Genomic DNA, 13,516 nt, shown 5'->3' with positions numbered 1-13,516 from the left:
GGAAAAATTATGAGAGAAAAAAATAAAAAAAGAAAAAGAAAAAATAAGTTTCCATATTTCTCTCTCTGGATGCAGATGGCATTTTCTATCCAAAGTTTATGTCTTGGATTACTGAACTGCTGAGAAGAATCAAGTCATTCATAGTTGATCATTGCATAATCTTGCTATTATTGTGTACAATATATTTCTGGTTCTGCTTGTTTTGCTCTGCATCAGTTGCTTTAAAAACTCAGCTTGTTCATCATTTTTTATAGAGCAATAATATCCCATTACTTTCACATACCATAACTTATTCATCCATTCCTCAATTCATGAGTAGCTATGTCTTTTTAAAAAGCCATTAATAACATAGTTATCACTATTGGGCTAGGCAGAGGTCCCTGGCATTTCCCTTGGAGGTCTCTTGCTGCATTGTCTCTTTTGGTTTTCCTCATATGAGTCACCAGAAGTGACTGGTGGGCATCTGTTTTACATGGCTGAGAAAACTCTTTGTGGCATCTTAGTTGCATCTCAGTCCTGCCATCCATTAGGAAATCCAGACTGCTTTGGAGCTTTGGATTCCTACCCCAGGACTGAGCTATTCAGATCTGTGAGTGACTGACAACTGAGGTCTGCCCTTTATGTGTCTCAGCATCTGCCAGGAGCTCCAGGACTTGGGAAATCTTGTTGTTTGCCCTACCTATTCTGCCTCAAGCTTTCCATTTCTTGCTCAGGGAACAGCAATTAAATCAATACAAATGTTGCTATGGGAAAGGATGTGACAATTGCATCCATATCTCCTCTATGCCTCCTTCCTGGCCAACACTCATAAGTATTATCTTTTCCTGTTAGAATGTAAGCTCTTTGATCATAAAGGACGGAAAGGGACCTAAATGTGCAAAAACGTTTGTGGCAGCCCTTTTTGTAGTGGCAAAAAACTGGAAACTGAGTGGATGCACATCAGTTGGAGAATGGCTAAGTTATGGTATATGAATGCTATGGAATATTATTATTCCATAAGAAATGATTAGCAGGATGGTTTCAGAGAGGCATGGAGAGGCTTATATGAATTGATGCTGAGTGAAATGAGCAGATCCAAGAGATCATTGTACATGGCAACATGATGATCAGTTCTGATGGATGTGGCTTTCTCAACAATGAGGTGATTCAGGCCAGTTTCAATGATCTCAAGATGAAGAGAGCCATCTGTACCCAGAGGGAGGGTTGTGGGGATAGAGTGAGGAACACAACATAGTATTTTCACTCTTTTTGTTGTTTGCTTGCCTTTTGTTTTCTTTCTCATTTCTTTCCTTTTTGATCTGATTTTTCTTGTGCAGCATGATCATTGTGGAAATATGTGTAGAAGAATTGCACATGTTTAACATATATTGGGTTGTTTACCATCTGGGAGAGGGTTTGGGGGGAAGGGGGGGAGAAAAAAATTTGAAACGCAGGGTTTTGTCAGGGTGAATATTGAGAATTATGCATATATTTAGAAAATAAAAAGCTTCAATTAAAAAAAAATGAAAGCTCTTTGAGGGTAGAGATGGTTTCATTTTTTAATTTGTACCCCCAGTACCTGGCACAAAATAACTGCCATCCATCCATCTATTTGTCCAAACTTCTGTTCATCTCTCCATCCATCCATCTTTCATATCCATCCCTACGTGCATCTCTCCATGTATCCATTAATTCCTACATACCCTGGGAAGATAATAGACTTCCCTATTGCTGTCACCTGGTTCATAAACTGCTGCCTTTATTTCCCCTAAACAGAGTTAACAGCCATTATTGCTTTTCAATTCTTCCTTTGATCCTTCCTGGATGATCTTTCACCAGAAAGCTTAAGTGACTACATTATTTCATTCCTTAGAGGTCAGCAGCTACTTCCTCAGAACATCCAGTGCCCTTCTTGAGCCTCAAATTTGTTTTTTAGCTCTACCCCACGTAGACTTGATTTTTTGCTTACTTCCCTTCTGAGTGTGTGACATTTTTCTACTTTATAGTTTCTTCACAAGGATCAGTTTCTCCACTTTACACTCTCTTCCCCTCCACTAGAATCCTATTTCCATTTTTTTTCCTTAGAAATAGCAATACTAATAATAATGCTTACAGTGTGCCAAGTACTGCACTGTTTTTTTTTCTTTTATAATTTTAATGTTTTCTTTTCCCCAATTACATATAAAAACAATTTAAAACTTTTTTAAAAAACAACTTTGAATTTATAAATTCTCTCTTACTGCCCCTTATCTCCCTCATTGAGAAGGCAAACTGTTTGATAAAATTTGTACATGTGCAGTCATGCAAAACATATTTCCATTTTAGTCATATTATAAAAGAAAATGGAGACAAAAAAAGAAAGCCCAATAAAATAATTAAAAAAAAAAAAGTATGCTTCAATCTACATTCAAATTCCATCAGTTCTTTGGAGGTGGTTAGCATTTTTCATCATGAGTCCTTTGGGATTATCTTGGATCATTGTATTTCTGAGAAAAGCTAAGTCATTCACAGTTTATCATCATACAATATTGTTATTAATGTATGCAGTGTTCTGGTTTTGCTTACTTTACTTTGCTTCAGTTCATGTCTTTCCAGGTTTTTCTGAAAGCATCCTGCTCATCATTTCTTATAGCATAGTATTCTATCATAATCATATATCACAACTTGTTCAGCCATTCCCCAATTGATGGATATACTGTGCCAAATATTTGACAAATAATTTCTCATTTGATCCTCTCAGCCATCCTGGGAGAGATGTACTATTATGATTCCCATTTTACAGTTGAAACTGAGGGAGAGATAAAATGACTATCTCAGAAATCCTTTTATTCCTGAATACCTTGAGTGTGGAGAGAGTTCCTAGTATCCCTTCACCTTCTCCTCTTGGGGAAAGACCAGCCTACGCGGGACCTAGATAGCAGCCATTTGGCTGTTACCAAAAGACAAATGTGGGAGAAAGCAGGACATTCAGTGCAAATTGCTTTAAAATTATCAGTGCTTCCCACACAGACTGAGGTTCTTTGCCTTGTTTTTTTGAACAATTTCATTTATAAGGACCTTGGATGACCTTTGGAGCCATTTCTTACCTCTTCACTTGATGTCCACAATCTTTCCTTTCCCTTTTCTCATTAAGCTCTTGTTTTGCCAATTTGTTTTAATGACTTTTTTTTTTTTTTTGCCTTGCCATTTACATTTTCCTTTCTTTTTTTTTCCCCGTGAGTCTTCAGATCCTTACTATTTAATTCTTGCTGTCCACCATATTAAATCTGTGTTCTTTGGTGTTCCAGTTTTCTTAACTTATTCTCAGGTTTTTTCCCCTAAGTTTCTCCCTCTTCCAAATTCACTTCTTAGCTTTCTTCAGAAGTCCAAACTTCTCAAGAGTTACTTTTATCATTTCTTTCTCCTTTTTTTAAAAAATAGATATCTTTTTTTATATTATCTAGATTTCCTCCAGCATTCTTCCTCTTTTCAGAGAGCCATTCCTTGTAGCAAAAGATTTTTAAAGACAAAAGTGAAAAAAAAAATCAGCTAAAATAATCATTGTCTATAAAAATAAAAAAACCCCTGACATTATATGTGATTTTAAAAAATAATAGCTTTTTATTTTTCAAGATACATGCAAAGATAATTTTCAACATTCACCCTTGCAAAACTTTTCATATTTTTCTCCTTCCCTTCTTCCCCCTTTCCCTAGACAGCAAATAATCTAATATAAATTAAACATGTACAGTTCTTTAAACATATTTCTACAATTATCATGCTGCACAAGAAAAATCAGAGGAAAAAAATGAGAGGGAAAAAAAATGAGATAAAAAAAGCAAGCAAACAACAAAAAAGGTGCAAATACTATGCTGTGATACACACTCAGTCCCCACAGTCCTATAGATATGGATGACTCTCTCCATCACAAGTCTATTGGAATTGGCCTGAATTACCTTATTGTTGAAAAGAGCCATGTCCATCACAGTTAATTATCCCATAATCTTGTTGTTGCAATATACAGACATTGTATGTAATATTCTACACTCATGGACCTCCTACCTCTGAATAAGAGTAGGAAGAGTATCTCTTCTTTGGGGCCAGCTTGTTCTCTGTAATTTTGCAACATTATTTTCAGTTTTTTTTTTTTTTTTTTTTTTAATTTGTTTGGGTTTTTTGTGATGATTTTTTTCAGTTTCCATTGTTGTAGTCTGTCTGTCTGTCTGTCTGTCTCTCTTTAGCTCTGTTGACTTTACTTTATAATCAATTCATCTCTGTGGCAGTTCCCAGCTTCACACATTTACTAGCTGTGTGACCCTGGGCAGATCACTTCATCACTCTATAGATAAACTATTGCCTATCCATTATAGGATCATAAAGTATATATAAAGATCATAAAGATTAATAGCAAGTTGATAACCAGGGTTCCAAGTCCCCTGTCCCAGAAGTATGACCTTCTTGGTACTGAAAGAACCTTTGGAAGTGACTGTAGCTTGTCAGGGGTTGTCAGAAGGCTGTGGATGATGGAAGTCTGCTATTGGAGGAGAAAGGCAGATGTTACCTTGGGTTTCAACAAGGAGATGACACTCAAGGTCATTGAATTTGATTTTGTTCTGGACTGTATTTAGAAGTTATTTAAGGGATGACTAATGAGCCTCTAGAGAAGGAAGCAATGAATGCTACAGGCAGCCTAACTTCACCAAGAACCAGTTCTGTCAGACTTACTTTTTGCCCTTTTGGGACAGGGTTAGTTGGCTTTTAGTTCAAGGGATACTCATTGTGGATCTGGTTTTCCTGTTTTTTAGTGGAGCATTTGTTAAACTCTGTCATGCTGTTCTAGTGAAGAGATTGGAAGGGGTGTGGACTGGATGATAATGTGGTAGATAATTAATAATTGAGGAAAGAACTTGAATTTTATGATATATTAGTGAAATACGCACAATAACTGGCACAATCATCCACACTCATTTGTCATTTTGATCCTCCAACAACCCTGGGAGGTGGGGTTTACTATTATTATTTTTCTTCTTTAAGATCAGGAAACTGAAGCCAACAGAAACTTAATACATTTCTGATACTAGAATATAATTTGGATTTCTTCACATTGATAATTGAGATTGATTTGAAACTGGCAAATGACTGGACTCATTAAAAGAAGCCATGAATTTTAGGTATCTTCTTGTAAGAATGTTTCCAGTGGAAGGTCCCCCAGGAATTTGCATGTGGCCTTGGGCTGTTTAACGTTTGTATCTGTACATTTTATGAGGATGTGATAGTCTGCATATCATATTTGCAGATTACACAGAGCTGGGAAGAGTAGTTACCTTGATAACTAACTATATACCATTATATCTTTATAAAATGTACTGATACCAATGCTACATAGCTCTGGGTCAAGCACAAATCTCTGGAATATCTCCACTGGGATTCAATAAGGTCTTGATAACTTAGAACACTGGACCAAATTGGACAAAATAGAATTTAATGAACTGAAAGTATTTCATTTGAATTAAAACATTCAACCTCATTAGGTCAGAGAAGCATGGGCTAAATAGCAGCTTATTTTAAAAATATCATGGGGTTTAGGTCAGTCAGATATGATCTAATGTGCTTTTTGGCTTCATTGAGAAGTATGTGTTCTAGGAATTAGGAAGTGAGAGCCCTACTTTACTTCTCCTGGGTCAAAACCTGTATGGAATTCCATGTTCATTTTTAGACACTAGCTTAGGAATTATGTTGGCCCTTTATAGAGGTTTTTCAGACGGGATCAACCGAAATGATGCTAATGGGGAAGAAGAAAAACACATAAAGGAGATGTTCATGGAGGTGGCCCATAAATTCTGTGCAGGCCTGATCTAACCAGATGAGTAAGAGCAAAGCTGGCCTAGCAAATCCTTCACTAGTTCCAGGGACAAAGTCCAACTCTTGGTGGAAAAGGAAGTGGAGGGGGTGACCTGATATTGCAGTTGTGAGGTCAAATGAGGAGAGTCATTAATGGGGAGAATTTCTGTGAATCAAAGACTTCATCCATTGGTCTCATTCATTGATCTGACTGACTTTGCTTTCTTGGGGAATGAACCTGGGCTAACCAAATTGCAACTATGTGCTTAACAAGAGCGTCTTTTATGCCATCGTATGTAATATAATGAAACCATATGCATGCCTTTTTTTAAAGTATTTTATTTTTCCAATTACATGTAAATTATATTTTTCAGTATTCATTTTTGTAAGATTTTGGGTAGCAGACTTTTTCTCCCTTTCCTTCCCTCTCCTTCCCTAAGACAGCAAGCAATCTAATACAGGTTATACATGTAAAATCCTTTTAAACATATTTCCATATTTATCATGCCATGTAAGAAAAATCAGACCAAAAGGGAAAAAAACTACAAAAAGGAAAAAGCAAATAAAAAAAAGTAGTAAAAATACTATGCTTAAAAGGAAAAAAACAAAGCAAAAAAAAATTATAAAAATACCATGCTTCAATCCAATTCAGTCTCCATAGTTCTCTCTCTGGATGCAAATCGTATTTTCCATCTATTGGAATTATCTTGGATTATTGAAATATTGAGATGAGTTAAGTCTATCATAGCTGATTATCCTATAATCTTGTTTACTGTGCACAATGTTCTGGTTCCTCTCACTTCATTCAGCTTCAGTTCATGTAAGTCTTAAAAGGCTTTTCTGAAATCATCCTGTTCATCATTTCTTATAAAGTAATAATAATCCATTACATTCATAAGCCATATCTTATTCAGCCATTCCCCAACTGATGGGCATCCATTCAATTTCCAGTTCCTTGCTACTATGAAAGGGCTACTACAAACATTTTTGCACATGAGTCCTTCTCCCTCCTTTATGATCTCTTTGGGATACAGGCTCAGTAGAGATATTGCTGGAAAAGGATATGTACAGTTTGATTGTCCTTTGGGTATAGTTCTATATTGCTTTCCAGAATGGTTGAATTAGTTCAGAACTCCATTAACAATGTATTAATGTCCCAGGTTTCTCACATCCCTTCCAACTTTTATCACTGTCTTTTCCTGTCATCTTTGCCAATCTGAGAGATATGATCTCAGAATTATCTTAATTTGCATTTCTCTGATCAATAATGATTTAGAGCATTTTTTCATATGACTAAAAATGGCTTTAATTTCTTTATCTAAAAATTGGCTGTTTGTATCCTTTGAACATGTATCAGTTGGGGAATGACTTGCATTATAAATTTGCCTGCCCTTTTTTCTTACCCTTTAGGTGATCTGTATTTTTGATTCATAGAATCACAGAATATCAGAGTTTGAAGGGAGTAGTCCAACCTGTAAATCCACCAAAATCCCCTCTACAACATGCCTGACAGTGGCTGGGCTACTCTCATTTACCTTTGCGAGATGGTGGCGAGTGAAAGAAGTGTCACAGGAGTGGGGAAGAGCAAATGCCCTGCTCTTCCAAAAAGGAAAGCGAATGGAATAGGCCAGTGAGTGTGACTTCAATTCCTTGACAAATTCTATTAGACGAATGACTAATTCACCCCTAAATCATAAAGTAATCCAGTTGGCTTTACCCTGAGTAGTTTAGCATGGAATCAAAGAGGAACAGGTGTAAATAAAATAATAAATAATGAAAAACAAAATAAAAACAGTAGCTTCACAAGTAAAAGTTGGAGGAAGCGTGACTGGAGAGCAGAGTTTATGGCAGGAGGGGTTAGTGGCTTGTGAACAGAGTATGATTCAGTGTGGTCGGATCTTGGGCTGCCCTAAAGTACTAAGGGAAAGAGATGACAGTCAATAGTAAAGTTATTAAGCACCTGCCATGGGCTTGGCACTGGGCCAAGTGCCTTGAATGCAGATAGAAAGAGAAAAGACAATTCCTACTGGAAAGAAGCTTATGGTCCAGTGGGGGGAGAAAACCCAGAAAAGGAGGCTGGAGAAGTGAGTCTGAGAAGGTGCAGAGGAGGGCAGCCAGAAAGAAGTACTCTGGGGGAGCTTCTATTTCTTAAGTGGAGGCTGAGTTCATGGCCCCATCTGCCAAGCCAGGGGCAGAGGGTGGTGATGAGGGAGGAGCTGCTGAGCTCTTACAGATGCCCTGTTCTAATAAGGTCCTGGGGGGGCGGTAATCAGGAAGAGATCCGGATGGGGTGCAACCTGGTGAGAAGTGCGGAATGATAATCCCACTGTCTTTTCTGGGGTAAGTTATACCTAAGAGTTTGGTAGTTAGCTTGTGGTGCCTCAATGTCCAGGGAAAGACAGTCAGGGTGGGGAAGGGTACATTGTTCATACCTCATTGTTCCTTACAGTCAAAGAAACTAGTGATAATTAGACAGGAGAAGAGAAGGCAGGAGATATGGCAGGTGTCTTCAAAGGCTGTTTGTTATATGTTACATGTAAGAGGATTTAGGTATATCATCCTGATGTTAGGGGACGGAATAGGAGCAGTGTGTGGAGATGCAGTAAGGTGGATGTAGGTTTGATACAGGAGAACTGCTTCCTAACAATTTAGAGTGGAAGTGTGGAATGATGAGTCTTGGTGGGGGAGATATCTCAGAAGAGATGATAAATGCAAAGGACTTTATAAATCTGTAAGCATTAGAGAAATGGTGTGTTCTCTCCCCCTCCCTCCCATCTTTCCCCTCTCTTACCCCTTCATTCCCTCTTTCTTTTGAGTTCCCTTTCACTTGAGTTCTTGAAGCAAGAGCAGGATGACCATTTATTAGAGACATTGTCGATGATTTTTTTAGAGATACCACTTGACCTGAATGGTTTCTAAAGTTCTTTCTGCCTCGGAGATCTTGTGGGTTTATGAAATGGTCACCCTTCCTTCACTTGAAGACCTCACAGCGAGGGAAAACTCTTTACCTGTCCCAGATTTGGAGTTTGACAATAGTTCTACAGTCTATCCTTACAGTTCCTTAGAAATGGTCATTCCACCTGTTCTTAAAACTTCTGGGCATGGGGTATATTTCATTAGTTAAAATTTGTTTGTGTTGAACTTAAATGTTTTTTCCTTTTTGTTTTTCAGTCAAGGAGGTTGGAGAGAAATCTTTCACTGAGTGAATGAATACTCTCACAAAATCACCCAAATGTTCCTTTGCCTGAGGACAGGATTTCATCTTTGAAACAAGAAGTTTCTCCGGAAGGTACGAGAAGTTCCCTTAGCCTTCCATGATTAGCTGCGTTGTTGTACATAGCTCACCATGCCAGGACCCCAGCACATCAGGCCCTTGGCAATTCTGCTGCCTACACCAGTGACATTTTGGGAGATTACAGCTAGATTGGTGTCTTTTTGGCTGTGTTGGGCTTGATCCTGTGAAGCACTGACCATCTTGGAGAGGCAGCAGAGTGTGGTGGCTCCTTGGCCTTGGAAGAATTGCTTGGATGTCTCTGGGTCACCTAGGACATGGAGTCAATTCACTCTCCTTAGCCCCCCTTCCTCAGGCTTGTTCTGCCGAATTCATGGTGGTGTTCAGGGGAGAGTACTCGGCAAGTCTTAAAGTGCCTCAGGAGGAGGAATCAGGGCTACTTACCTCACTCAGTGGTGTTTAGTCCAGTTTGTGAATTTGACTTACGGCTTATTTTCCTGGGTATCTGAAAACCCTGATAAATAATTAAAAATATGTTGGTGAGGTGAGGCTAGGCTGAGGCAGCTTCTAGCTGGGCAAACTTCAAAGCAGCCTGGGTATTGTTCTAGTGGGGCATTTGGAATCACAGGCCTTTTTTTTCCTTTATTTTTTCCCCCTCCAAACAATTTCCAGGAAGGTAGAACCAGAAAGTTAGTTAAACAACATTCATTTATTTATTTATTTATTTATTTTTTCCCTTGGGGTTTGTTTTTTTTTTTTTTTTTTTTTTAATTTTTTTATTATATATATATATATATATATATATATTTTATAATATTATCCCTTGTATTCATTTTTCCAAATTACCCCCCCTCCCTCTATTCCCTCCCCCCGACGACAGGCAATACCATACATTTTACATGTGTTACAATATAGTCTAAGTACAATACATGTGTGTGAATATCATTTTCTTGTTGCACAATAAACATTAGAATCCGAAGGTACATGCAACCTGGGCAGACAGATATTAGTGCTAACAATTTACATTCCCCTCCCAGTGTTTCTTCTCTGGGTGTATCTACCTCTGTCCATCATTGATCAACTGGAAGTGAGTTGGATCTTCTTTATGTTGAAGATTTCCACTTCCATCAGAATACATCCTCATACAGTATTGTTGTTGAAGTGTACAGAGATCTTCTGGTTCTATTCATTTCACTCAGCATCAGTTGATTTAAGTCTCTCCAACCCTCTCTGTATTCCTCCTGCTGGTCATTTCTTACCGAGCAATAATATTCCATAACTTTCATATACCACAATTTACCCAACCATTCTCCAACTGATGGACATCCATTCATCTTCCAGTTTCTAGCTACAACAAAAAGAGCTTCCACAAACATTTTGGCACATATATGTCTCTTTCCGCTCTTTAGTATTTCTTTGGGATATAATCCCAGTAGTAGCGCTGCTGGGTCAAAGGTATGCACAGTTTGATAACTTTTTGGGCATAATTCCAGATTGCTCTCCAGAATGGCTGGATTCTTTCACAACTCCACCAGCAATGTATTAGTGTCCCAATTTCCCCACATCCCCTCCAACATTTGTCATTATTTGTTCCTGTCATCTTAGCCAATCTGACAGGTGTGTAGTGGTATCTCAGAGTGGTCTTAATTTGCATTTCTCTGATCAGTAGTGATTTGGAAACAACATTCATTTATTAAGATGGGTGTGCAAAGAAGAAGCAAAAACAAACCCTGTCCTCTAGGAGCTTACATGTAATGGGAGAGGCGACGTGCATACCTAGTATATGCAAGACTCATAAAGAGTAGATAAGAGGTAATTTCAGAGAAAAGAGGTGCTCTGAACATTGAGTGGCCTGGGAAAAGCTTGTGTGTCACAAGTGGCATTTGGGCCAGATTTTGAAGGAAGGACATAGAGTGAAGGACAGAACTCTAGGCATAGGGTCCACAGGGCAGAGGTGAGAAAAAGATGGAGAGGAGAGAAAAGGATGTTTATGTTACCATGGGAGGCTCATGGAAAGCTCATGGACCCAAACTGGTGTGGGCTTGGGCAATGAGGAACCTATTATCACCTCATTTTTTAGCATAGACCAGATCTCATTTGGCTATTTGTGACTTGCCTGCTTACTTCATTCTTCATCAGTTTAATCTTGCCAGTTTTCTGAGACCTTCCCTTTCATCATTTCTTAGTACAAAAAGTATTCCATCAGAAATATACCAGAATTTGTTCTGCCATTTCACATTTAGTAGCACCTCCTTAGGTTTTTGTTTGTTTGTTTGTTTGTTTTTGCCACTGCAAAAAGAACTATAAAGGTTTTTTTAAATATCCTCAGTTTGTTTTACTTAGGACTAAGTAATTTTCTTTTATTTATCTTTCCTTCCTTTTATCCTTTTCCCTTCTTCTCTTTCATGCCTATTTGCTTTTTGAGTGAAATGTATTTCTGTATCCAACTATTTGTGTGCATTTTTTCCTTTTGTGACCAGTTCAGATGAGTTTCAATGTTGCCCACTCTCCCTACCAGCTTCTTCTTGTTTGTGCTTCTTGTTTTGCATTCTGTTTATGTGAGATAATTTTCTCCTTTTATTTTTTTCTCTCATTCTCCAGTATATACTTCTTCCCCTCCCTTTCTGTTAAGATCATAAAAACATAAGATCCTTTAACTGGACTTTATGTGTAATTCTTGAAGAGAAGGTTCTAATAGGACACATATGCCATTTCTTCTTATGTGGATGTAAACAGTTTATTCTTTTTTTTTTTTTCCTGAGTCTGGGGTTAAGTGACTTGCCCAGGGTCACACAGCTAGGAAGTGTTAAGTGTCTGAGACCAAATTTGAACTCGGGTCCTCCTGAATTCAGGGCTGGTGCTTTATCCACTGCGCCACCTAGCTGCCCCTAAACAGTTTATTCTTGATTAATCTCCTATGATTGTATATTTATGTTTACCTTTTTATGTTTCTCTTGACTCCTGTAGATTATTTCAAAGTTTTTATGATTCTCATCTTTTTTTTAGGGATGCTTAGAAGCTCCTCTATTTCAATAAAGATCCATTTCCCCTCTACGGGATTATATTCAGTTTTTTTTTTTTTTTTTTGAGGAAGTTATTCTTGATTGTAAGCTATATCTTTTGCTTTTCTGAAATATTATATCCCAAGTTCTCTGTTCTCCTTGGTAGCTGCTAAAAAAAATACCTAGCTCCTTGGTTGAATTCTTTCTAGCTGTTGGCAATATTTTTCTTCGACCTGGAAACTCTGGATTTTGATTATGTTCCTGATAGTTTTCATTCTGGGGATTCTTTAGGAGGGGACTGATAAATTCTACTTTTATGGTGGATTTTGGTTCTAAGAAATCTGGGCAGTTTTATGATTTCTTAAAATACGGATTTTAAAAATATGATACTCTCCCCTTCCCCAGCTCTAATCCAGTCATGGTCCTCCAGGATACATCTGGGACCTCTATCCTGCACCCTCTCTCCTTGAACCCTAGAATAGGATTCCTGGCCATACTTGTTCCCAGTTTTGCAGCCCTCCCTCTATGTCTCCTTATGTTGATCTGGGCTGGAAAAATGATTCACTGTGAGTCACTTTTTCTTGAATTTTCCTATCACAGTTTGTTCTGATGAATTTTTTAGATCTGTTTGAAGGTGGTAGTGGGGAGTGAGGGAGGAGGCTCTCTACTGCTTTCTACTACTATTCCATTTTGGCTTCTGGATAAATCTTTGGTTGTTTGATTAATAGTAAATCAATTTAGGTAGTATTATCTTTATTATTGTCATGGGTCAGTCATAAACAATTAATCTCTCCAGTTATTTGTCTTTTTTTCTGTATTGTAAGTTATATTCATAAAATTCTTGCATTTGTCTTGGTAAATAAATCCAAGCAATTTATATAGATTATAGGGTCTTTTTTTTGGGGGGGGGTCACTTAAGAAAGACTAATTTTTAAATATTTACTTGAAAAATATTGAGTTCCAAATTCTCTCCCTCACTCTCTTCTTTGCCCCCACTTCCCATAAAGCAAGAAATATGATGTATACATGTGAAATCATTTCTGCATGAGTCATGTTGCAAAAATAAAACAAAACAATGAAAAGCAAAATCATAAAGAAAATGAAAAAGCATGCTTCAGTTTGTATCTCGAGATTAACAACTCTGTCTCTGGAGATGGAGAACATTTTTCATCATGGGTCCTTATAATTGTCTTGAATCAGAATTGTCTTGATTTGAGCAGCTAAGTCTTTCACATTTGAGTATTGTTACAATATTGCTGTTACTGGATATGGTATTCTCTTGATTCTTCTTACTTCACTTTGTTTCAATTAATGTGAATCTTCCCAGGTTTTTCTGGAATCATTCTGCTCATCATTTTTTATAACACAATAATATTCCATCACACTCATGTACTACAACTTGTTCAGCCATTTCTTAATTGATGGGCATTCCCTCAACTTTCAATTCTTTGCCACCACAGAACGAATTTCTATAATTTTTTTA

At 37.5% G+C, this 13,516-nt stretch overlaps 1 protein-coding gene across 10 annotated transcripts in view; it reads left to right on the top strand.

The window, feature by feature from the left end:
- PPP6R2 (protein phosphatase 6 regulatory subunit 2) overlaps positions 1 to 13,516 on the top strand; it is a 124,120-nt gene that overhangs the window by 32,445 nt on the left and 78,159 nt on the right. For 5 of the 10 annotated variants that reach the window (XM_074271977.1, XM_074271986.1, XM_074271979.1 and 2 more), the window contains one exon: positions 8,971 to 9,088. The exons of 1 other annotated variant lie outside the window; for it this stretch is intronic. The gene's annotated coding sequence lies outside the window, so the exon portion shown is untranslated. Of the gene's footprint in view, positions 1 to 7,204; positions 7,430 to 8,970; positions 9,089 to 13,516 lie in introns of those variants that run through there. 4 more of the 10 variants (XM_074271978.1, XM_074271976.1, XM_074271981.1 and 1 more) reach the window with 2 other exon arrangements.

This window comes from Sminthopsis crassicaudata, chromosome 5 (genome assembly GCF_048593235.1).
Source record: "Sminthopsis crassicaudata isolate SCR6 chromosome 5, ASM4859323v1, whole genome shotgun sequence".
NCBI lineage: Eukaryota > Metazoa > Chordata > Mammalia > Dasyuromorphia > Dasyuridae > Sminthopsis > Sminthopsis crassicaudata.
Note: the sequence above shows the minus strand (reverse complement) of the source record. Positions and strands in the feature narration are given on the sequence as shown.